This window comes from Saccopteryx leptura, chromosome 11, assembly GCF_036850995.1.
Source record: "Saccopteryx leptura isolate mSacLep1 chromosome 11, mSacLep1_pri_phased_curated, whole genome shotgun sequence".
Lineage (NCBI taxonomy): Eukaryota > Metazoa > Chordata > Mammalia > Chiroptera > Emballonuridae > Saccopteryx > Saccopteryx leptura.
Genome location: NC_089513.1, coordinates 45,618,732 through 45,644,047, shown reverse-complemented (window position 1 = coordinate 45,644,047; position 25,316 = coordinate 45,618,732). Strand labels below are relative to the sequence as shown.

The 25,316-nt window shown below is 44.1% G+C and overlaps 1 long non-coding RNA gene across 2 annotated transcripts; it reads right to left on the bottom strand.

The window, feature by feature from the left end:
• Window positions 1-1,480: 1,480 nt before the first annotated feature.
• LOC136383208 (uncharacterized) lies at window positions 1,481-15,113 on the bottom strand. 2 transcript variants are annotated; one of them, XR_010747375.1, is made up of 3 exons: window positions 15,009-15,113; window positions 13,725-13,928; window positions 1,481-3,430 (listed from the first exon to the last, which is right to left on the bottom strand). It is a non-coding gene; the product is annotated as an uncharacterized lncRNA (long non-coding RNA). The 2 variants fall into 2 exon arrangements; XR_010747374.1 differs by lacking the exon at window positions 1,481-3,430 and adding an exon at window positions 5,120-5,644.
• Window positions 15,114-25,316: the final 10,203 nt, after the last annotated feature.

Here is a 25,316-nt window from a genome sequence, read left to right as displayed (position 1 = left end):
TAGGGTGATTCTTTTTTTCATAAATTTCATTTAGAAATTAAATTTAATGGGGTGGCATTGATCAATGAGTCCAGGTAAACATTTCTATAGCATTTGAACTGTTGATTGTGTCGTGTGCTCATCACCCAAAGTCAAATCACTTTCCTCTCACCCCAATTATTTTTTTATTTTAGCTCTAGAATCACAGACTGGGCCCAAAGATGGCACCTGCTTATAAAAACTTTGCCTTTTCATTAGCTTCTCCTATTTAAGCACTCTCATCCTATATTACTATTATTCCACTTACTGCACACAGCCCACTTGGAAAATAACCTGGTAAGCTTCTCCCTGCCTTTTCCCCACCTTTCACCCCTTTTATTTGTTAGCTGCCGAGGGAGTAATAGGAAAAGGGAGTTCTGTTTTGTTAGAAGGTTGGTATTTATCAAAACTAACATTTTTCCTGACTAATTTCCAGATACTGCCCATCAATTACCTTGGAATGTAAATACAGTATATTTGAAAAGCAGACCTGTACTAAGGCATGCCCCAACTCCCCAACTCCTACAGTTGAAGATCTCAGGGCAGCTCCTCTTGGACTGGGTGTGAGACTGGCATTCAGGAGTTCCATGAGAGGCGCAAACACCCGACTTCCTCTGATTCCAAGCTAAAGGCAATGATACCTGGCAGGGTTACTTCTACGTGGGGTTTCCCTAACCTTAGAAAGTATTGGACCATGAGAAAGAGAAAGTATCAAAATGGAACTAAAACAGATCTTTATCACTTGGCAGGGAAACCTTGTTTCAAATGAGATAGTTTCTGAGAAGTGTCTAGCACAAAATAGGTACTCATTTAACACGAGAATCCTTACCTATTCCCACTGCTTTACATTTCAGAGGTGGTACCCTAAAGGGCTGGGAGACTGTGTATGTGTGGGTAGAGACAAGGAGACTCATATCTGCTGGTTGAGAGCCCTCTTCTCCAGAATGTAATTGTACAAACAAAACAGTCAGGTCTCACTGAATGCCAGGGCAGCCTGTGAGGAGAAGGGGCGGGCTGAGCAATGTGTTGAGGAAGCAGACTTGACCTGCCTCATTTGCCCTGGTTGCCTGAAAGAGTGCATTTGTATGCATAGGAACCTCAGGTCCTTTTTATTTTTTTATTTATTTTTTATTTTTTTTTCTGAAGCTGGAAACGGGGAGAGACAGTCAGACAGACTCCCGCATGCGCCCGACCGGGATCCACCCGGCACGCCCACCAGGGGCGAAGCTCTGCCCACCAGGGGGTGATGCTCTGCCCCTCCAGGGCATCTCTCTGCCGTGACCAGAGCCACTCTAGCGCCTGGGGCAGAGGCCAAGGAGCCATCCCCAGCTCCCGGGCCATCTTTGCTCCAATGGAGCCTTGGCTGCGGGAGGGGAAGAGAGAGACAGAGAGGAAGGAGGGGGGGGGTGGAGAAGCAAATGGGCGCTTCTCCTATGTGCCCTGGCCGGGAATCGAACCCGGGTCCCCCGCACGCCAGGCCGACGCTCTACCGCTGAGCCAACCGGCCAGGGCCTCTTAGGTCCTTTTTAAAGCATCAAATAACTAATTGTCCTCTTCTTCCTCAATAGTTAACTTCTCAGGTCACATGTACTTGACGGGTTTCCCAAGTGCAAACTATGGTTAAGTCACTGAGGCTGAGCAAGATCAGATGGAGCCTGGATTTCTAGAATTTCATAAGTTAGAGAGCCCCACCGGGCAACCAGTGTTTGTGAGATTGGAGGCCTGGGAGATTCGCTTATGGGCAGTCTGAGTAAAGGCATTAAAATCAGGTTAAGATGATGAATAATTAATTCCCCATTAGTTTAAGTGGTTTCTCCTTTCACAGTAGTTAGATGAGGGTCTGTCACTCAGAAGTTTGGAAACCTAATTTGAGAAGTACTTCCAATACGGGGGGGACTTCAAAAAGACCCCTGAAGTGTTAGTTGTGGTTTCTGTGTCACCCGGAATGGGAGAGACTGGCCAACCCTTGTCCTGGTTCTCCTAGATGTCATTCCCTCCTTGGCTTACCCATGAGTCTTTGTGGTCTGAGTCTTCTGTGTTGTTCCACATGTGGACTCAGGCCAGCTGCAGGGGCAGGCTGCTTTTGAGATATGTATACTTTCTACCTTCATTGCTACGGCTTTTCTGCTGCTGTGACTTGATTTCAACAGCGCATTTCTAAGTTTGATGAAGATCTCTATGTTATGCGAGACACTTCTCTCTCTGTCTTCAGAAAAACTACACTCCGGTCAGGTTCCTAGGTTTGTGAACGGCCCTGACCTTGGCCGTGTGCCTGGTCACTGCCCTGTGCTGACCGCCTCTCCCATCCTGGCCAGAAGCCGAGCCATCGGCTCTGGCTTGCAGCCTCCACAGCCTCCCTCTGAGGGAACTCGAATGCTAACGCTGTCTTTGGTCTCCACCAACTTTGGGTGCAATGATTTCTCTGTCTGCCTTTTCATACTCTTGGTAAAGGGCTACTCATCCTGACTCCAGGTCTTGGGTGTGAAGTAGCTGTTTCTAAACATAGTGTGCGCAGGAAGTCTGTCCTCTGGGTCAGGTAAGCAGGACATCAATTTGTTCCATAACAACCCTGTGTGCTATGCACTCTGATGGGCGTCACGGGTCCAGAGAAGAAAGACCATCTATCTCTGTTTTGAAGAACCCTCAGTCTAGGGGGAGACCAGTGTGAACATATCATTTTAAAACCATGTTGCAAATTGAGGGCTAGAAAGAAGGGATGCTGTAATTCCCTCATAATGTTTGGTCTAGCCAAACCTGGTGTCTTGTGTTCAGCCTCCATTTCAACTGTTCGGGCTCTTGTTCTGAGTGGGTGGTGCGCAGATGGAACTGAGTTCTCCCTAGACAGGAGCAAGCAGTGTGCCAAGAGAAAACTTAGCTCAGTCCTGGAACAGGGGAAGACAGGTACCTCAGAATCCAGGTTTCTCAGTTGATCACTTTAAGAGGAGGAAGAGTTCGATGAAGGTGAAGGGAAAAGGTATACCAGGCAGCGCCATCAACACGAGCCCACTGAGAGGAAGGATTTAAGGCAAGGTGTGCCCAGGCAGCCTTGTACGATCAAGTTCATGCGGTGGGGGAGACTGTCGGGGAAAGGTGCTCTGCTAATGATGAACAAGCTGCAGAGATACTTGGTTAGATTTTTTAGACAGTCTGCCAAAAGGACGATGTTTGAGGGAGGCAAGAATAGAGAAGGAAATCTATCAGAGACTTACTGCAGCTGAGAGACCCAGGAAATAAGTAGCCCCTTCCTGGTGGGATTTTCCTTCTTTCTCCGTTTATAGTCCCCCTTTCTTCCACAGCTTCGAGGCAAGCGACTGAATGGCCCATCTTCTTCCTCCTCCTCTTCCGTCACCTTCTTCTCTTTCCTTTTGTTTTGTGCTTTTTTATTTTGAAATAATTATGGGCTCACAAGAAGCTGCAAAGAGAGTACTAGCTTTAGGCTTCCCCAGCATCCCTGTGTGGGAAACGACTTTAGTACAATATCAAAACCAGGAAATTGACATTGGGACAAAACTGCTAACAAGCCTACAGGTTTCATTCAGACTTCACTAGTTTTTACATGCGTGCGTGTGTGTGTGTGTGTGTGTGTGTGTGTGTGTGTGTGTGTGTGTGTGAGAGAGAGAGAGAGAGAGAGAGAGAGAGAGAGAGACAGAGAGAATTCTATTCAATTTTATCACACATGCAGACCTGAGCGACCACCACCCTAATCAAGGTACAGACCTGTGCCAGCGCCACCATGGACTTCCTCATGCCTTTCCAGCTGCACCCACTTCCCCTGTCCCTAAAGACATTCTAATGAACTAAGCTAAAGCATATATTCAAACAGCTGCTGTTACGCACACACAACCCTTCTTGGCACATTTAATTCCTTTGAGCTTTTCTTCCTTACTCTGCCCAGGTCATGTCTACCTCCCTGGAGAGCGTGGATGTAGCATTGAAGTTTGTAAATGTCACTATATGCAGACTGACCTCACTACAGGTGCATTTCTGAGATTTATGTATAAAGTAAATATTTCAATATTCAGTAGTAAGTACAATAAATCAAAGGGATTGTAATTTTGGAGATGTCATAATACTAGCTTAGACTTGGAATAGTCTTTCCATATCATCTGGTGTTAGTTTTTACTTAATTTAGGAATCACTTCTCCAAAGCTTTGATGTTGTTCCTGGGTGTCCAAGAGTAGGAGCCCACTGGTTCGCAAGGCAGCAGCCCGCTCCCTGCTATATAACTCAAATCATTGGTGAATTTCCCTTTTTAACCCAAAATCTTCCATCATATGAACTTTGTTTATTGGTTAGTTTGATCTTTTGAACTACGCAGACTCAATGTGATCCCTTTTCCGCACTCTATCTCATGGAAGATTTGAAAGCAGTTCTTGTGTTTCCTTGAAACCTTCTCCTTCTAGTGTAAACACCTTCACTTCCTTTACTGGTCCTTATAGGCCCGTTTCCCAGACCCTTTGCCATCTAGTCGCTTCCTGAGGAAGCACTCTCGTTTACACATGTCACTCTTAAAATGTGCCATCCACGTTTTCTCTGTTATCACAGAAAGAAAAACAACACTGTTTGGTGGATCTAACTCTTTCAACCACATGTAGGATATTGAATACTTCACACAGTATCCTGCTTTTGTGATGTAAAATCTCTACGTTTAATTCCCCCTAGAAATCCTGTAAGGAAATCTAGTCAAATGAACACTGCATCCATATAGTAAACACTTAACAACTTTTATTGTTGCTAATTTAAGAAATCTAACACTATATTCTTTAAAAAGTAAGTAAGTAAGTAAATAAATAAATCCCAAACAGACCCTAAAACAGCTGCAGAGTCACAGCTAAAGGGCGTGAATATAGAGAGAAGTGAATAACTGAGGCAAATAAGAGTTTCTCACATCTTTTTTTTTTAAAAATTGAAATATATTTGACATAACATTGTGCAAATTTAAGGTGTACAACATATTAATTTGATACATTTATATATTGCTATATGATTGCCATTGTAGTAGCAATTAGCACCTTTATCACATTACATAATTATAATTTCTTTTCAGTGGTTGGAATAATTAAATTCTATTCTCTTAGTAAGTTTTTAAAAAATTTTATTTATTAATTTTATAGAGGGGCATAGCAAGAAGTATCAAATTATAGTTGCTTCACTTCCGTTGTTCATTGATCACTTGTTGTACGTGCCTTGACCAGGCAAGCCCAGGGTTTTGAACTGGCAACCTCAGCATTCCAGTTCGTACTTTATTCATTGCGCCAACACAGGCCAGGCTTAGCAAGTTTGATGATTATAACATGATATTGTTGTCTATTTTCAATGTACTGTGTGTTAGATCTCTAAGGCCAATTTAAAACTTGTTGCAAGTTTTTACCCTTAAACAACATCTGTCCTGTCCTCCACCCTCCATCCCCTGGTAACCACCATTCTACTTTCTGTTTCTATGATTTGGTGTTTTTAGATTCGACATATAAGTGAAATCAGGCGGTATTTGTCTTTCTGTGACTTCTCTCACTTTGCATACTGCTCTCTTCAGTAACTCAGCTGGCAGAGCAGAAAAAGTAGTGTTATGTCTTCATTTCAGGTGGGTACAGTCAAAGCTTCAGACACTTTATGGAGACTTTGCCTTCTGAAGTAAAAGCGGTAAAAATCAATTCACCATTGACATGCATGGGTAACAATCTTACTCTTTGCATTTCTGAGATAAAGGTTAATTGGACTCTTCTTTCCTCCCTCCCTCCCTCCCTCCCTCCCTCCCTCCCTCCCTCCCTCCCTCCCTCCTTCTTTTTTTAGGTAGTAAGACAAACATTTTCTTGTTTGATTAAGAAATACTGGTATCTTGGCTTCTTGTGGTAGCACAGTGGATAAAGTGTCGACCTGGAATGCTGTGGTTGTCGGTTCGAAACCCTAAGCTTGCCTGGTCAAGGCATATATGGGAGTTGATGTATAAGTACCGCGTGCTAACCGATTGTGCCACTGGAGCTCCTATGGGAGTTGATGCTTCCTGTTTCTCCCCCTACTGTCTCTCTCTTTCTCTCGTCTTTCTCTAAAATTGAATAAATAAATATTAAAAAAATAAAAAAGAAATACTGGTGTCAAGAATCAGCTTTTCCTACTTGACACTATACTGGGTCACATAAACATATCATGAAATCCTTATTTATATTTTACTATTTTTTAAATAAGGAGAAAAGAACTAACATTTATTAAATATTTTAGTGCAAAGCACCTTGACAAATTTATTTGATCATTTTAACAACCTATGGTAGATTGGATTATTGTTCAGACTCATCCTGTCCAGGTTAAAGCGTCATCCTGATATGCCAAGATTGTGGATTTGATCCCCAGTCAAGGCACAAGCAACAATTAACCAATGAATGCATAAATAAGTGGAACAACAAATTAATGTTTCTCTTTGTCTTCTCCCTTCCTCTCTCTCTCTCAAATCAATGAATGAATTAAAAAATATTTGGCCCTGGCCAGTTGGCTCAGTGGTAGAGCATCAGCCCAGTGTGTGGATGTCTTTGGGTTTGATTCCCTGTCAGGGCACACAGGAGAAGTGACCATCTGCTTCTCCACCCTTCCTCCTCTCCCTTTTCTCTCTTTATCTCTTTCTTCCTCTCCTGTAGCCATGGCTCAGTTGGAGTAAGTTGACCCTGATGATGGCTCTATGGCCTAGCCTCAGGAGCTAAAAGAGCTTGGTTGCCAAGCAATAGAGCAAGGGCCCCAGATGGGCAGAGCATTGTCCCATAGGGGGCTTGCCAGGTGGATCCTGGTTGGGGAACATGTGGGAGTCTGTCTTTCTGTCTCCCTGCTTCTCATTTAAAGGGAAAAAAATCATTCGCTTTTTTACTTTCTTTTTAAAAAAACAATTAATTAAATTAATTTAGTTTTTTTCAAATTTTTGAATTATGGTTGACATAGTATTATTTTGAACTCGAGTGTGTATACAATATAGTGTTAAAACATTTAATAACTTACAAAGTACCACACTAATAAGTCTATGTAGTCTGACAGTTACTAAAATATTGTTGATTATATTTCCTAGGCTGTAATTTATATCCTGATGTTTTATTATATTTTAAATAGTTTATTTTGAAATAATTAAAACTTACAGAGAAGTTGAAAGAACAGTAAAATAAAGCTTGTCTTCCCACCCAGATCTCTCATTTCATGAGCTCCATTTATTTTATATCTCTCCCTAATAATCTTTTCCAGTATTACTGAGATTTAATTGGCATATAGCATTGTGTTGGTTTAAGGTATACAACATAATTATTTGATATAGGTATATATTACAACAGTGATTATCACAATAAGTTTAATTAACATTCATCATCACCTTACATAGTTACAATTTTCTTTCTTGTGATAAGCATTTTCTTTTTTGGGGGGAGAGGGAGAGAGAGACAGAGAAAGACACACACAAAGAGAGACAGACAGACAGACAGACAGGGACAGACAAGAAGAGAGAGAGAGATGAAAAGCATCAACTCATAGTTGTGGCACCTTATTGTTTATTGATTGCTTTTGCATATGTGCCTTGACCAGGGGCCTCCAGCCGAGCCAGTGACCCCTTGCTCAAGTGACCTTGTGCTTCAAGCCAGCGACCTTTGGGCTCAAGCCAGCAACCATAGAGTCGTATCTATGATCCCACACTCAAGCTAGCAACCCCACACTCAAGCTGGTGAGTCTACTCTCAATCTGAATGAGCCCACGCTCAAGCCAGTGACCTCAGGGTTTCAAACCTGGGTTCTCAGCATCCCAGGCTGACACTCTACTCACTGCACCACCTCCTGGTCAGGCATGATGAACATTTTAAAGTTCTACTTTCTTAGTAGTTTTCAAAAATATATTACAATATTGTTAACTATAGTAACCATGCTATAAATTACAATACATTGCATCCCCAGAACTTATTGATGTTATAATTGGAAGTTTGTACCTTTTGACCATGTTCACCCATTTCCCTCCCCACCAACGCTCTCTAATGAATATCATTAGTTTTCATCTGAACTGTTTGAGAATGAGCTGCAGACACAATCTCCATCACTCCCAAATATTTTACAGTGTATTTCCCCAACATTTTACTACATAACCATAGAGTAAGTTCTGACTCAACATTGCAATCAGCATTGATATATCACTACTGTACCATCCACAGATCCATTCAGATTTTGCCTAATGTCCCACTAATGTCATTTTTGTTTGTTTCTGGTCCAGAATCTCATCCAGAAACACAGGATGCATTTAGTTGCCATGTTTCTTCCATCTCCTTCAGTCTGGAACAATTCCTTACTCTTTTCCTCCCTATAAGCCCCCCACTTTTGACCATTTTAAAGAGTACAGACCTATATTCTTCAGGACTATTTCCTTTAAACTTATTCTCTCTTTATGTGCGTCCAGAGTTCAATGCCATTTTTTGTTATTATACTGTGAACAAAAAAAAAGGGATGCTGAATGAATCTAACCAAAAGTAACCTCACAGGGTGATCTGATCATAAATTCCTATCTGGGCAGTTCAGGGTGGCTAGTCACGTCCCAGGCATTTAACTTCTTTAATAAAAGGTTTTTAAGCAAACCCTGTCTATTGTTCTTACACATCTAGATTAACACGTTTGAAATACCAGAAGTAATCCTATTTCCTAGACTCCTAGAAAGTGTAACCACCCTCAAAAAACATATAACCTTGTTAATCATCCTGTAATACAGTCCTTGCCTTGTTTTCTCCCATCTTCCTGTAATTTTCCTTAAATTCCCTCCTTAACTCCAAATGCATAAAGGAAACTGCAAACTGTCATTCTCCCAAACATTTAAGATCTTGCTTCCCGGTATTGTGATCAGTATGGCTTATATAAATTTTTATTAAAATTTTCTATAAGTTAGGTTTGGACATCTCTTACACTGACAGTGCTAATGACTATACTTTTTATTTCCGAGATTTTAAATTGTTTATATTCATTTCTTCATGTTTCATCTCTTACTGCTTTTGTCTCATAATTTCTCTTACTTTTAAAAGTAAAGTTATTTCATCATTTGAGCATCCCATATATATTGTTTGTGTGCTATAAACTGAATTTAATTTGGCATGAGTTTTGTTCTCATTACTGATTTTGTTGGCTTTCTTTCATTGAACTAGTTTTCTCCTTCGGCTTGCCCCTCCCTCTCTAGTGGTTTTGAGGTCTCCTCCACCAGTTTTCTGGACTCCCCAGGTCAGAACCAGGCTCAACTGATTTTTCAGAACTTTGGTCCTGCCGTGATTTGCGGATATCACAGACTAGGTCACAGAGCTGGCAGGCAGCTTGGCTCAGAGCCTGGTGGTGAGGCTGCATCGATGTCTTTTGTCCTCCTGGGCCTGGAACTTGCTCAAAGCTTCAGCCCATGCAGTAGTAGGCAGCAGATTCCCCCCCCCCACCTCCCTTGTACTTTTTGGGCCATTGGGATGGAAAGAATATTTTGTATACATTAAGGACCCAAATTTAGGGGGCCAGGGGTGGAATGTTATGGGCTGAATTGTGTCCCCTGCTTCCCACCCAGGTTCTGGGAGGTGGCAGTTCAGCCTGTTGAAACCAGTGGCGGCTTTACCCTTTGAAACCAAGATGGAGGCAGTGCTGATGACCTCTGAATGGCAGTAGTCAAATCTGTGGTTTGCACCCATATAGATCTCCTTATCAAATGGTGTTTCATCCACATCCTTAGTGTTTTCTTCACAACACTTTTTTTTCTCATTTTTTTTCCAATATAAATAAAGTGACAATTTTTCAAATCTTTAAGTTCTGTTTCCTTTTTGCTTAAAGATTCCCTTAGATTATCTCTCTCCTCTCACATTTTGTTATAAGTGGTAGAAGGAAACCATGTCACTTATTCAGAACTTTGTTTAGACATCTTCTCAACTAAACAGCCGGTTTCACTGCTTGCAAGTTCTACCTTCCACAAAACACTAGAACACAATCAGCCAAGGCCTTTGCCACTTTATAACTAGGATCACCTTTCCTTCAGCTTCTAATAACATGTCCCTTATTTCCGCCTGAGACCTCACCAGAATAGCCTTTAATGCCCCTGTTTCCACCACATTCTGTTCTTGATTGTCTGTATTGTCTAAGGGGAAGGCTATCTTTCTGTTCTCCGTTTTTCTTTCTGAGCTCTCACCATGATCACTTTTTTTTTTTCATTTTTCCGAAGCTGGAAACGGGGAGGCAGTCAGACAGACTCCCGCATGCGCCCGACCGGGATCCACCCGGCATGCCCACCAGGGGGCGATGCTCTGCCCATCTGGGGCGTAGCTCTGTTGCATTCAGAGCCATCCTAGCGCCTGAGGCAGAGGCCACAGAGCCATCCCCAGCACCCGGGCCATCTTTGCTCCAATGGAGCCTCGGCTGCGGAAGGGGAAGAGAGAGACAGAGAGGAAGGAGAGGGGGGAGGGGTGGAGAAGCAGATGGGCGCCTCTCCTATGTGCCCTGGCCAGGATCAAACCCGGGACTCCTGCATGCCAGGCCGACGCTCTACGACTGAGCCAACCGGCCAGGGCATGATCACTTTTAACATCCAGATTTCTACCAATAATCCCTTTATGGCAATTTAGAATTTTCCTATCATGCATCTCCAAAGCCACTTTCACATTTTTAAGTATTTTGTTACAACAGCTTTCCATTTCTTGGTAGCCAACTCAAGTTGGCTTGGACTATCATAACAAAATATTACAAACTGGTGACTTAACCAACAGAAATTCATTTTCTCACAATTACGGACTCTGGAAAGTCCAAGTTCAAGGTTCCAGCGGGAAATCAAAAACACTAATTCAAAAGATATATGCATTTCTATGTTCATTGTAACAACCTACATGATCATTGATAGATGAATGGATAAAAAATATATTATATTTATATATAATGGAATATTACTCAGCCGTAAAAAAAATAAAATCTTGCCATTTGTAACAACATGGATGGACATAGAAGGTATTATGTTAAGTGAAAGAAGTTAGACAGAGAAAGACAAATATAGTCCTGGCCAGGTAGCTCTCAGTTGGTTAGAGCATCCTCCTGATAGACTAAAATTGCAGGTTCAGTTCCTGGTCAGGGCACATATAAGAACCAACCAATAAACGCATAAGTAAGTGGAACAAAAAATTGATCTCTCTCTCTCTCTTTCTCCCTTCCTTTCTTTCTAAAATCAATAACACACACACACACACACACACACACACACACACACACACAGACATCATGATTTTACTTATATTTGGACTGTAAAAAAAACCCACACAAAACAAAACAGAAACATGGATGCAGAGACCAGAGGATAGTCACCAGATAGGAGGGCAGGAGCGAAAAGGTAAAAGAATTTAGAAGTACAAACTGCCATTATAAAATTAGTTATGAGAATCTAGTATTCAGCATAGGAAATATAGTCCATTATAATTATATTACCTATGTATGGTACTAGATGGATACTGGACTTACTGTGGTGATCATGCTGTAAGGCATATAAATGTCTAATTACTATGTTGTGCACCAGAAACTAATATAATATTGTATGTCAACTAAAATTAAAGAATAGATTTTAGCCTGACCAAGCAGTGGTACAGTGAATAAAGTGTCAGACTGGGATGCAGAGGACCCAGGTTTGAAACCCCGAGGTCGCTGGCTTGAGCACAGGCTCACCCGGCTTGAGCGCGGGTTCACTGGCTTGAGTGTGGGATCAAAGACAAGACCCCATGGTTGCTGGCTTGAGCAAGGGGTCACTCACTCTGTTGTAGCCCCCCAAGTCGAGGCATATAGGAGAAAGCAATCAATGAACAACTAAGGAGCTACAACAAAGAATTGATGTTTCTCATCTCTCTCCCTTCCTGTCTGTCTGCCCCTATCTGTCCCTCTTTCTGACTCTCTCTCTGTCTCTGTTAAATAAGTAAAAAAAAAAAAATAGATTTTAGTAAGAGGTTGTCAGCAGTGTTCAGTTTCTGGTGAAAGTTTTCTACTTGGCCTGGAGACGGTACTTCCCTGTTTTATTCTCCTCAATAGCACTTGGCATCATGAATATTGCGTGTGCTTCATTTGCTGTCATTCTCCTCCGTGAGAACTGAGTATCATGAGGGCAGAGATTACTATCTGCAGGGTTCACTGACAGATCCTCAGCACTTAGAACATGCCTGGCACACGGCAGGTGCTGAAGCAGTATTTGTTAAGTGAAGAAATGAGTGTGTGTGTAACAAAATAACAAATATTATTTAATATTTACTTCCTTCTTACCTATGAGCAAAGTAAAGCCTGGCCACACCTGCCTTTCACCTAAGGTTTTCCCCTTCTTCTTCTTCCTCCTCCTCCTCCTCTTTCTTCTTCTTCCTCTTCCTCCTCCTCTCTTCTTCTTCTTCTTCTTCTTCATGATTTATATTCTTGTTCATTTTTGTTTCTTGAAGCTGAACAGACATTTCCTCTGAGTATGTGTTTGGTTTCATGTTCCTGAGACATTCCTCTTGAGAAAACACATATTCCTGTTTCTCTCATTATATGTCTTAAAATGGTAATACGTAAGAGGTGTGTCCCAGCACAGATACCACTCAAATCCTAAAAAGGTTTCCCACTGCAGGTGGCAGATACAGCACTCCTGAGGTGAGATCCTTGTGTGGATGTAGACATTTCGTTAAAAAAAATGGTAAAGGGGAGCAGGGATATAAAGATATCATGTCATCTCGCAGCTTCTGCAGTAGGAAATCCCGCCGTGTTTGAGACTCAGGTCTAAGTCCTAGTGAAGGCACTCCGAGCCCCAGCTGTGGGCAGAGCCTCCCCCCCAGGCCTGCCTGCACCCCCTCCCTCCCACACTCCGTGGATGGCGACAGCCACACACGCTCCAGGCTCTGGCAGGTCCAGGCGGGAGTCTGTTTTCACAGGTGCACCCCGTAGCCCAGAGTTGCAATTTGGCTCATAGTGTGTCCCTAAACAGATCAGCTAAATTTCTTTTGTAATGAATAAATCTCCCCCCCCCCCCAATATTGAAACAGGTTGCAGAACATTTGACATTTTAGACCCAAGGATGTTCCCGCCTTCTGTTGTCATGAGAAAAGCTTCTTCCTGCTTCAGAAGCTGATGATTATAATCATTGCTGTCATCTACTATGTAGTTTGAAATACTTAGAGATTGAGAAAGAAAACTCTTTTGTCTCTTCTCAACCTTACTTTTAAAGATTTTACTTATTTAGTTATTTATTTTAGAGAGAGGAGACAGAGAGAGAAAGGGGGACGGGGAGAAGAGGGAAGCATCAGCTTGTAGTAGCTGCTTCTCATATGTGCCTGGGGTTTCGAACTGGCGACCTCAGCATTCCAGGTCGATGCATTTATCCACTGTGCCACCACAGGCCAGGCTCAAGTTTACTCTTAGAAGAGCTCCCCAGATCACAGGCATTCCTTGCCTCTTGATAGTTAGAAAGGAATGATCTGACTGAATGACCTAACCTATACTGCAGGGTAGGCTCTGCCTTTGTTTTCTTGTACACTTATTACATTAGATTTGCTTCATTTATTGATGAGAGAGAGAGAGAGAGAAAGATCAATGTGCTGTTCCAGTTATTTATGTATTCATTGGTTGATTCTCGTAAGTGCCCTAACTGGGGATTGAACTCACAAATGTGGCATGTCAGGATGATGCTCTAACAAGCTGAACTACCCAGCCAGGGCTGTACATTTTTAAACCATTTTGAAAATCTGCAGAACTCACAGTATCTTTAGTCTCTCAGTCTTAGAAGAGTTGATGCATAAGAGGATTTCTGTTGCTGGTACTGAGGCTTGAACAACTCAGAAGAGCAGCAGAGTGATGGTTAGATGAAAGCCCTTAGGGGGTAGGCTGGCAGTCTGTAATGCTGGTGGCCGAGGCCAGGCGGGTTCACACTGAATTCGGGCAGAGGGTAGAGGAACTGCAGAGCTGGAAAGCATAAGGCCATAGCTATTTATTGAAGGCTCTCAAAGATAGGCGAGTGAATAAACAAAAAAAGAAAAGAGTTAATAAACAAAGGAAAATCTGTTATACCCAGTGAAGGGCGAGGGAGCAGGAAAACTGCACCTCACAGTGGCGGTAGAGCGGCCTGGGAAAACCGCTGCCCAGGGCAAGCACCCACAGCCTCACACAGGCCATGTACACATGGTGCTGCCACGGGCTCATGCACCAATCAGGCAAAGTGCTTGCATCTGGTAAACCCGCAAGCAAGCTTAACACAGCTGTTTCCCCCACACAGTCTAATTTTTTATGTGACAAACACATGTCACTTTATATGTGCCAGGCCTTTAAAAAGGGTTTAAACTCTTAATGTTCATTCATCACGTCCCTGTTACAATTCTATACCCTACAGGCATCCCCAAACTATGGCCCGCGGGCTGCATGCGGCCCCCTGAGGCCATTTATCCGGCCCCTGCCGCACTTCCGGAAGGGGCACCTCTTTCATTGTTGGTCAGTGAGAGGAGCACTGTATGTGGTGGCCCTCCAACGGTCTGAGAGACAGTGAACTGGCCCCCTGTGTAAAAAGTTTGGGGACCCCAGCGGCCTAGACGTGAACACTGACCTCCTTCTGCATAGGCAGGGGTGTTCTGGGTGTCCTGCCTAAGGTGCACTGCTGTTGGGAAGTGGCAGCGTTAGGGTCCAAACCCAGGCAGCCTGAGCCATGTCCAGTTTGTGGTGGGTAGACTCTAGCCACATCAATTCTCCCCCTTTGGTGGGAAGCTGAGGTTGGACACGGCACCCTTGCTCCTGCCGCAGGGGCAGAAGGGCTTGGGCACTTTCCCCTCCCCTAATGTCACCTGTCACATGCTTGAGGGAAAAGGAGTTTCTCTCCTTTCCTGGCAGTGAGCCTTCGCTCTTTGCTGTTTCAGGTTACTTGGGAGTCTTGTTGAGTTTCAGGGTTTCGGTGCCTCCTCCTCCCACATAGCAAACACAACTGGCTGGATACCTGTTCTCTTGATTAAATGTTTTCAAATATCCTTCACTTGGGATCAAGGGTGGCACTCCTACCTTTCACCTGGATGGTATCCTTGGTCCCGGTGCATGCAGGAGCCACTCAATGAAGTGGGCACTGGGAGCTGGTACTCCGAAGGCCGGAAAAGCATCCCTTTGTGATGGAATGGATGACGTGACACAATCCCCTGGCATTCAAGACAGAACAGGCTGTACTTTTTAGAATAGCACCACCTCTTAATCAGCTATTTTAGGGTCTGTGCATCCTGAGCTGTCACCAGGAACTTTCTGAACTTCTGGGGTGACAGAAGGTGTCCAGAGAGGCAACGTCATCCTGTGCTCTCGGTGGGGGCGGGGGCAGAGGATGGGGAGGCACGGGATGCCTGGGTGGCCTGTCGTGGGCTCTAAATAGTACCAGCCAGGCTCGTGCCCTCTCTTGTGAGTGTTCTGTGACATTTCTAATCAGTTCAAAAGAGGATGAGGAATATTCTCCCTGAAGGTGAGCTCCAGGCTATTTTGGATACAAGCCCATGGAATTTTTATGATTTGTTCAAATCAGCCAACAGGAGAATCCAAAGAGAGATGACTCCTACTGATGGTCACTGGTGCTTGTCCTGAGTGTCTGGCCACCAAGGAGTGTGATCCACAGTGGCTTCCTGCAGGTATTAATGCTCCATATTCTCAGAGGATGAGACATATGGTATTAGAATAATGTAGGTCTCAAAACTGGACTGGGAGCCAGTGTGACTGAAGGAGAGTGGTAGGCAAGTGGAGAGAAGAGCTGGGATCCTGAGATGGCGATTCCCTCTTCTTGCTGGGTGGCTTTGGGCAGCGTTCCATGTCCTCCACCACAGGCAACAACAGCCTGGGTGCACCGGGGTGGCTGGAGAGTAGGCTGGACCCAGGCAGAGGCGGATTAAGGTGGGTTAGGCCCCAGATGCAGAAGAAAACATTGGGCCCCTTACATTAGAAAAAGTATAAAGTTGGGGTTTTACGGGGCTCTTCAGAAGTCGGGGCTCATGGCACGTGCCCAGTGCGCCTGTGGTTAAATCCGCCCCTGGACCCAGGCACACCATCGCATTTCCATAGCAGCCTGTCCTGCCAGTGACATTATCTAATGAGAACATTTTATGAAAGGACAAGGGAAGCCGTGTCCACATGAACATGGACGGTGCTGGTGTCATTTATTTGGCTAGTTGAGATTAGGATTATTCTCTTCCTACTTTGCCACCTCCTTCTTGGATTGTTGCTAGGAGTAATATTCTTTTCCTTACTTGGAAATAAATATGGCCATGCATTCTTGGCCTTTTCTCAAAAAAGGATTACTGTGAACCTAAAACTGCTCAATAATATCTACTAAAAAGAAAACTATTTCCTCATTGTTAGCTTTATTTATTTATCCATTTATTCATTCATTCATTCATTCATTCATTCATTCATCAGATTTGTGACATGGCAGTTTCTGAGAGTGATAAAGTCCTAGAAGATTTTATAATTCAATGGAGAGGACTATAAAAATAATTATAACACAACATAAGCAATGTTAAATGGACTTGCTTGCAATGCTATGGGACAGATAAAATTTGTACACATATATTCATAGCAGCATTACTCATAATTGTCAAGAAGTGGAAACAACCCAAATGTCCATCAGCTGGTGGATGGCTGAATGAAACTGGTGTATTCATACAATGAAATATTATTCAGCAATTAAAAGGAAGAAGTACTGACACATGAATTAACCTTGAAAACATTATACTAGAAGAAAGAAGTCAATCACAAAAATTTTGTATGATTCCACTTATTGTAAGAGTTCTTTTATATGAACTATCCATAGTCGGCAAGACTATAGAAGCAGAAAGATTAGTGGTTGCCTAGAGCTGGGCCGGAGGAAGAGTGACTGTAATGAATATAAGGTTTATCTTAGGGGTAATGAAAATGTTTTCAAATCAGATGGTGGTGATAGTTGCACAACTCTATGAATATACTGAAAACCACAGAGTCATATACTTTACGTGGATGAATTTCTGGTTAGTGATTCCATCTCAATATAACTCTTAGAAATGTCATGTAAATATAGAGAAGGAGATACTAATTTTGATTCAGGTATCCAAAGGCTTCAAATTGGAGGCATATTCTAATTAGGTCTTTTAAAAAATATTAATTTTAGAGAGAGAAGAAGAGGGGGTGTATGAGAGAGAGAGAGAGGGAGGAAGAGAGAGGGAAACAGATTTGTTGTTCTACTTAGTTATGCATTCATTGGTTGATTCTTGTATGTACTCTGACCGGGGATGGAACCTGCAACCTTTGTACATTGGTATGACACTCTAACCAGCCAAACTACCTGGCCAGAGCCTAAATTAACTTAAAAAATTTTAAATTTATTTTATTATTATTATTAATTATTATTATTATTATTATTATTATTATTTTGAGAGAGACAGACAGAAAGGGAGAGAAATAAGCATCAATTCATAGTTGTATCACTTTAGTTGTTCACTGATTCATTGATTGCTTTCTCATATGTGCCCTGACTGAGGGCTCAAGCCAAGCCAGTGACCCCTTGCTCAAACCTGAGACCTTTGGGCTCAAGCCAAGAACCTTGGGATCATGTTGATAATCTCATGCTCAAGCCAGTGACCTACACTCAAGCTGACAAGCTTTCACTCAAGCTGGTGAGCCTGCACTCAAGCTTATGAGCCCATTCTCAAGCCAGCACCTTTGAGGTTTTGAACCTGGGACCTTGGCATCCCAGGTCAGTGCTCTGTCCAGTGTGCCACCACTGGTCAGGCCTGAATTAACTTTTAAGAGGCAAATTTTCCAAATGGAAAAGTATAGGAAAAGCATTCTGAGCAGAGGCATTATTACTAGAAAGGCATGGAGGAAGGAAAAAGAACGGCACATCTGAGGACTAGTTTTAAGCTTGGAGTGGCTGGAATGTAGGTCATGATGGCAGGTGACAGCAGGCAAGGGTGGAAGGAGATAGATTGTGAAGGGCATTTTGTGTGTGCCAAAGAGTTGGGCACTGTTCTGGTTCTGTCCATAGTGGAAAGTCCTTGAAGGGCTTTAGTGAAGAGAGATGATCAGATTTAAACTGCACAATGCAATGAAGCAGAATATGGTTCTAGTGGGGTAGAAATAGAGAAAGAGAGACAAAGGATACGGCTTTGGCCATTGCTCAGGTGAAAAACAGTAACTTTTTGAACTAAAACAGTGTGAATGAAATAAAGATATAGCATGGTTAGGACCTAACGATAAATCTTTTTGGAGTTAAAAGAAGGATGAAAAGGAGAAGGAGGGTGGATGGAGGGAGAGAAGGAGAAAAAAAAGAAGAGGAGGAGGAAGAGGAAGAGACACATAGTATTGTAGCTTGGGTGATTGGGTGGGTGATAATATCATTAGACGAAAGCAGAACGATGCAAAAGGAAAACATTTGGGGGTATAGATCATGAGTTTATTTTTAGACATGCTGAGTTTGAGGACCCTTTGGGGCGCAGCAAGTAGCTGGGAAGGATCATAACCATTACACATCCCAACAACCACAAAACTTACTGTATCAGGATTTTCTGCTGTGTATCAGCCACTGTGCCAGGCGCTTTATGTAAATATTTCCGAACACTATAAGTAGTCCCTACAGAAAGATATGGAACATGATCCCCATTTTATAAACAAACATAGAAATAGGTACTCTGGAAACAATGGACATAGATTTGTTTTTTGAAGACTTAGAAAAGAAGTTATTATTAAAAAGCCGTTTCCAAGCTCATCAGTGACGCCTAACTGCCACAGGTGGGGAATTACCTGAGCAGTAGATGGTGTGAGGCCACTGATGGCTGTGACAGTGCTCCTTTTGCCAGGACTGTAGTTCCTTCTCCACTGGATTCCCCCCCCCCCCAACACCAGCACGAGAAAACAGTATGTACATCTATCTATGCATTGTGTTGGTTGTCTTGGGAGACCACACCCAAGAGATGGAAGGTGGCAGCAGAGTCACAGGAGAGCCAGAAATACAAATCCTTTCCTTCTGTTTTTGGATCAGTATTCAAAAGAGTTTAGTGAAATGAAAGGCTCATTCTTTTATTTGATTAGATCTTTAAACAGGTAGGCTTTTCTTTTCAAGGCCAACTCTGTGGATCAGTACTGCCCACAACTGTGTTGTAACCTTCTGGAGGGTTATAGTTGTGGCTCTCATAAACCACAACCTAGTGCCCAGACAGAAAAGGGTTCGAGGAGGCTTTGTGGTGTGAGTGGGTGTGCTAAGACGTTTATGCTCAGGTTACGAGCACTGCACTTTGCTGGGACTACTGCTGTGTAGTTGCTCTGCTGCCCAGGTACCCTGGGGCAATGGTATGGGGGTGGGGGGGGCACTGATCTCTGTAATATCCTTGCCAAAGTTCCAACTCAAGTAGGGGATTGTATGTGTGTGTTTTTAAATTTTTATTTATTGATTTTTAGAGAGAGAGGAAAAGTGAGAGAGAGAGAAACATGGACTTGTTGTTGCGCTTATTTATGCATTCATTGGTTGATTCTTGTATGTGCCCTGACTGGAGATTGAACCTGCAATGTTGGCATAATGAGATGACACTCTAACCAAATGAACTATCCAGCCAGGGCAGGTGATTGTGTTTTAATTATTTGTGCCAACATTCCCTGCTGTGAGTGAATCCTCTGACTACCAGTGCCCAGCACGTGGAAGGGCCCCTTAATTAATATCTGTTGGACTGAAATGAAAGTTTGAGTAAATCTGAGGGATAAATTGAGTCTTGGCTGATCTCAGCTAGTAAGAGCCCTCTGATGAACTACGGAGGAGTGAAACTGAAATTTTAAATTTCACGAGGCCCCTGAAACCTTCCATCCTCCTCCTTTACTTCAATTTTATTTCAAATGAATACAACAAACATCAAGGTTTTCAAAGGTGGGATTTGATTAGGGAGAACAAGCCTTTCAGATACAACTTTCTTTTTAAATAATATATATACATTCAGCCATTGAGGCTGCCTCTAAGGAAATAAATCAGATCTGGCCAAGATGGTGACAAGGAGGAAAGCTGAGAGAAAACGGGAAGTGCTGTGGATGAGAAACAATGGGAAGGAAGTAGACGAATGGCTGTGAGTGGATGGCTCCCACCACTGCCCCGGGCACTCTCCACTCTCAGCCTGTGGGTATTTCACAGAGCTCTCATTGCCTTCATGTCTCACCTACCAGAACTTCCTGACAGGTCAAAATCTGGTGCCCATTGGTCAGGAGCAGGCAATCTCGCTATTTCAGAAAAAGAAAACTCTCTTTTAAGCATAGAAAGAAATTTCTCTAGTTACTTCATAGTTCTCTGATAACCTGAGTTGACCTGACTTGAAATGGCAGTAAGTGGCCATTTAGAAAGTCCCAGCCTGAAATCTCATCCTTGTTCTTTCTTCTCCACAGTCCTGACCTGTTTTTTTTTTTTTCCTTCTCTGTTTTAGCCTTTGAATGCATGATTCATCTTTGCCAACTGTATGTTTTTTATGGCTGCTGTAACAAATGACCGCGTAAAACAAACTAACAAAAAACCATTTATTATCTCACAGTTCTATAGGTCAGGATTGTAGGTGGGCTCAACTGGGCTTTACAGAAATCAGGATGTCAGCTAGCTGGGCTCCTGTCTGAGGCTGTGGGGAAGATCCTACTTCCAAGTTCATTCAGATTGTTGGCAGGATCCAGTTCCTTGTGGTTGTAGGACTGAAATCCCATTTCCTTGCTGGCTATCAGCTCCAGCCACTCTCTGCTTCTTGGGGCTGCCTGACTTCTTTCTCATGTGATCTCGTCATCCTTACTCCCTCTGTCTTCCTCCACCATCCCCTTTTGCCACCAGCTGGAGAAAGAGCTCTGCTCTTCTGGGTCCATGTGAGTAGATCAGACCCAGTTGGATTATCTCCCCATTGTAAGGCCAGTTGTGCCATATACCATAACACGATGTGGTGTGTCATCACATTCCTAAGTCCTGGTATTAGGATGTGCAATCTTGGGGCCTGCCCACCATAGATGTCACATCTGATGGAGTGAACGCAGCCTAGGATGTCACATCTGATGGAGTGAACGCAGCCTAAGATGGTGTGTTCATTTTAGCCACTAGAAAGGAATACTAAGAATCACTTGTGTTCATTTGGTGGCAGAGTAGAGCCATTTGCCTATCATGGGGCTCTTTCTAAGTGCTTTCTTGGTTTAGGAACTTCAGGGAAGGTTAGTAGTTTTATCAAACTTTTAAAATGGTACAAAAGATCAATGAAACCAAGAGCTGGTTCTTTGAAAAGATAAATAAGACTGTTAAACTGTTAGCCGATTGATCAAGAAAAAGCAGAGCACGGACCCAAATAAATCAAATCAGAAATGAAAGAAGAGAAGTGATAATTGACATTACAGAAATACAAAGGATTGTAAGAAAATATTCTGAACAATCATATGCCAACAAATTGGACATTCTGAAAGAAATGGATAAATTCCTAGAAACATACAATCTTCCCAAACTGAACTTTTATAAAGGTGAATGGCCTAGAGGTGGATGTTTCTCCTTTTTGGATTATTTGTTTATTTTATGGGAAGCTCTCAGCTCTCTTTCTAACTTTGCTTTTGCTAAGTGAAAGGTCAGTGCAAGTAATGTTATGGAAAGTTAATTATTTTTAGTCAAACAATATGGAACCAAGCAATAAAATTCAGGAAAAGGGCCTGTTTTAAAACCTATGGCCTTGTCTAAATCACTGTCAGTAAATAGCTTCCAAAGCAGGTGGGACACCATTTGCCTGGCTCTGGACTGAGTCACCTGGTGCACTTCAGGGGACCCCGGTGCCTGAGCTCTGCAGTCACATTCTGTTGCCGCCTCATTAGACCCAGCCCTTGTCTTTACATGTTGTGTGCTTGGTGACCGGAAAGACAGATGCCAGTTTCCCAGGAGGGAAAAAAAGCAACTGGAAAAAAGGAAATGGCAGATCGTCAATGAGATAGCTTTTGTTTCAATTTTCCCTCCTTTGTTTTGTTTCTAAGCCCTCTGTGAATTACCGTACTTTCCCTTCTGGTATTTTGGGCCATAGATCTCTACATTAGCCTGACCTCTTGTTTTGTTTGTTTGTTTTGTTTTTGTAATTTTCCCTAATATTTATCTGGAAAATATCCCCACACTGGTCTGCCTTGCTCTAGTGGGACCCTCTGTCCACTCCTGGATTGTTTTAGAGAGGGGGAGCCTGGTCCTGTGGCCGGAGGCCCAGACAGGAGGGCAGGAAAGCTGGGCCCCTTTCCCAGGCCGGCCCACCACACCTCGGCCGGGCCTCGGGGTCTCCATTAACCTGTGCGCGCAGTGTGTTCACTGCAGATAAGCACAGGGCGGCCTCTGTTGGGCGTAGTTTCCAGCTTGCCATGAACTGGCTGTGTGACAACAGGCTCAGTCAGTATTCCTGTCTCTGAGCCTCACTTTTCTCCTCTGAAAAACCGAGGAGAGGATATTTGCCTCCTCGTGCAAGAAGCCAGGCATTTCAGTGTGGTCTTCTCATGGGGCGGGCAGGGTGTGGCCAGAGGCTCTCTGGGACAATGCAGGGCTGGACAGAAGCGGGGAGGGGCCAGCCATGTCAGAGATGAGCTGCTGCGCTGTGTTCCTGTTTCTTTATGGTTCGGGGGCAACATGAGGGAGCCTAGCGAATGCCCCGGGGCTCCAGACCCCAGCAGGCCTGTGGAGGGGAGTGGCGGCGGGGGTCCCGGCAGGCCCGTGGAGGGGAGTGGCGGCGGGGGGTCCCGGCAGGCCCGTGGAGGGGAGTGGCGGCGGGGGGTCCCGGCAGGCCCGTGGAGGGGAGTGGCGGCGGGGGGTCCCGGCAGGCCCGTGGAGGGGAGTGGCGGCGGGGGGTCCCGGCAGGCCCGTGGAGGGGAGTGGCGGCGGGGGGTCCCGGCAGGCCCGTGGAGGGGAGTGGCGGCGGGGGTCCCGGCAGGCCCGTGGAGGGGAGTGGCGGCGGGGGTCCCGGCAGGCCCGTGGAGGGGAGTGGCGGCGGGGGTCCCGGCAGGCCCGTGGAGGGGAGTAGCGGCGGGGGTCCCAGCAGGCCCGTGGAGGGGAGTAGTGGTGGGGGTCCCGGCAGGCCTGCGGAGGGGAGTGGCGGCGGGGGGTCCCGGCAGGCCCGTGGAGGGGAGTGGCGGCGGGGGTCCCGGCAAGCCTGTGGAGGGGAGTGGCGGCGGGGGCGGACAGGGGGCGGGCAGGGGCAGCCCCAACGAGGCAGTGCACACCCCACTCCCAGGGTCTGCCCCGGAGTCCTAGAGCAGGACAGTGACTCACGCTAGCTCCCTGTCCTACTCCTCTCCCCAGTTTTCCCTGTGTGTATTTGCTTCTAGCTCTGGCTGTGATTTTTTTTTTTTTTTTTTAAGTACAATAAAAGAGCACAGGACTTGGATTTAGACCAACCTAGATGCTGGATTTGAGGCTTGATTTGACCAGTTCCATGCACTTGGCTAGCTGACTTAACTTCTGAGCCTCAGTTTCCTCATCTGTACCATGAACACAGTAACACCAGCCATGCTGCCCCTCTGGTTTGCTGTAAAAAGCACACCCATCACAATACACGGATGTATTTTGTAGGCTCTAACTATGTTTTCCTATAGGCGTTTCAAGGACAAGTTAAGTCAAAGCAGCAGTTGCGTCTGAACATCGGAAGACCCCGGCATATTCCTCGTCCTGTAAGGGAACAAGGTCAAATGAATGCACAGCTGAGAAAGGAGAGGGCTCCAGGAGGGGCCCCCTCCTTCCCTGACTTCTGGTACTAACGGACATCCATGTTTGCACTCAGGAGCCCCACTCATCTGTCAGGTACAGGGCTGAGATACCGAAATAGCACTCATGTAGGGCTGGAGCCGTTATTCCCCAATCATTTCTGGGCTTTACTTTTTCGCTCAGCTCCACCTCTCTCCGAGTATCTGCAGACGTGTCAAGGATGTAATACAGGCCTGGTGATGGTGCTCAGAGAGGGTCCAAACATTACTCACGGAGACAAGAATTTTCGAGATGTTCAAGGCATGGGGGCAAGGCCAGACTCCCCTGGCAGGCTGATCACTCAGTGCCAGCACCAGAGGGGCTAAAACGTTCCCCACGTGCTGCAGTGGGCCAGCTTACACATACAGGAAACGGAGGCCACCATAATGGATGTTCCACTTTAAAGGGTGGATTTAGAATACATATCTGTACAAGTGACAGATGACATAGGTCAGCAGTTGGAAATGTATCATTTAACTAGAAATTTCTTTTCTATAAGCACACAGGGGTTTTCTAATAGACATAAGCATGGCGTTTCATGTTTTTGGTTAACAACTGCATCTAAATAATGTCGGGAACACTGAAAAAATGTCACTTTGAGAAGTGACACTTATGAACCTGCATAACAAGCACAGACTTTATAGTTAACCTCAATTTTCTGTTATTTCTCGTTATGTGACCATAGGCAAATCTAGTAGCCTTCTAAGTGTCAGTCAGTGCCCTCGTCTTCAAAGTGGAGGAAATTATACTAAAATTAAGGGTTGTTCTGAGGAGTAAAGGAAATGTGTGAAAAGAGTTGAACCCAGGTCCAACAGTACTAGGAATTAAAACCTGGGACCTATTGCTGTTGAAAATAAAATAGTACAGATGGAATTTATGATTTAACATTTAAAGCTCTTGTCAGAATTTTTTCCCTTTTTATATAGAGTATAACGGACAGATTTAGTAGCACGGCAGATTTAGTAGTAGGACAGATTTTGTTTACTTAGTAGCTTAGCTGATTTCCCCTTAGTGCATTGCTTTAGAAATTAAGCATAATATAAAAATAATAAAATAAAAACAGTAGAATTACATTATATCTGGGTAGCGGGCTACACATTCTACATGTAGAAACAATTAGTGCTCAAGACAACCTTAGGCAGTGGGTACCATTGTTGTCCCCACTTTGCAGCTGAAGGAGTCTCATCGTGAAGACCAGGTAGGTGAGGGGCAGAACTGGGACTGGAATGAAGGGTTTTGCTATACCAGAGGCCGCATTCTCAGTTAGTAAAGTTTGCTGACTTCACTTAAAAGCAACTTGATGTTGTAACTTCATATTTAAGAGCAGTGGCTAAGGTTGTCATGGCCAGACAGAGACTAGTGGAGAGCTTTGAGGAGATTACATCAAAGAATGAGAGCTACTAGTTTTGTGGGATACACCCACGGTCATTTTCCTCCTTATCTCTCATGGCTCAACTGCCATTCTTCTCCCCTTCAGCTGATGTCCTGTCCTTGGACCACCTTCTCCTTCCATTTATCCCAAACCCATCTTCCAAATTACCTCCTCTTGGGTCTCTTTGATGCCATCTTGCTCTTTGGAATCTGAGTGACTTCCAGTTATCTCAGAGTCA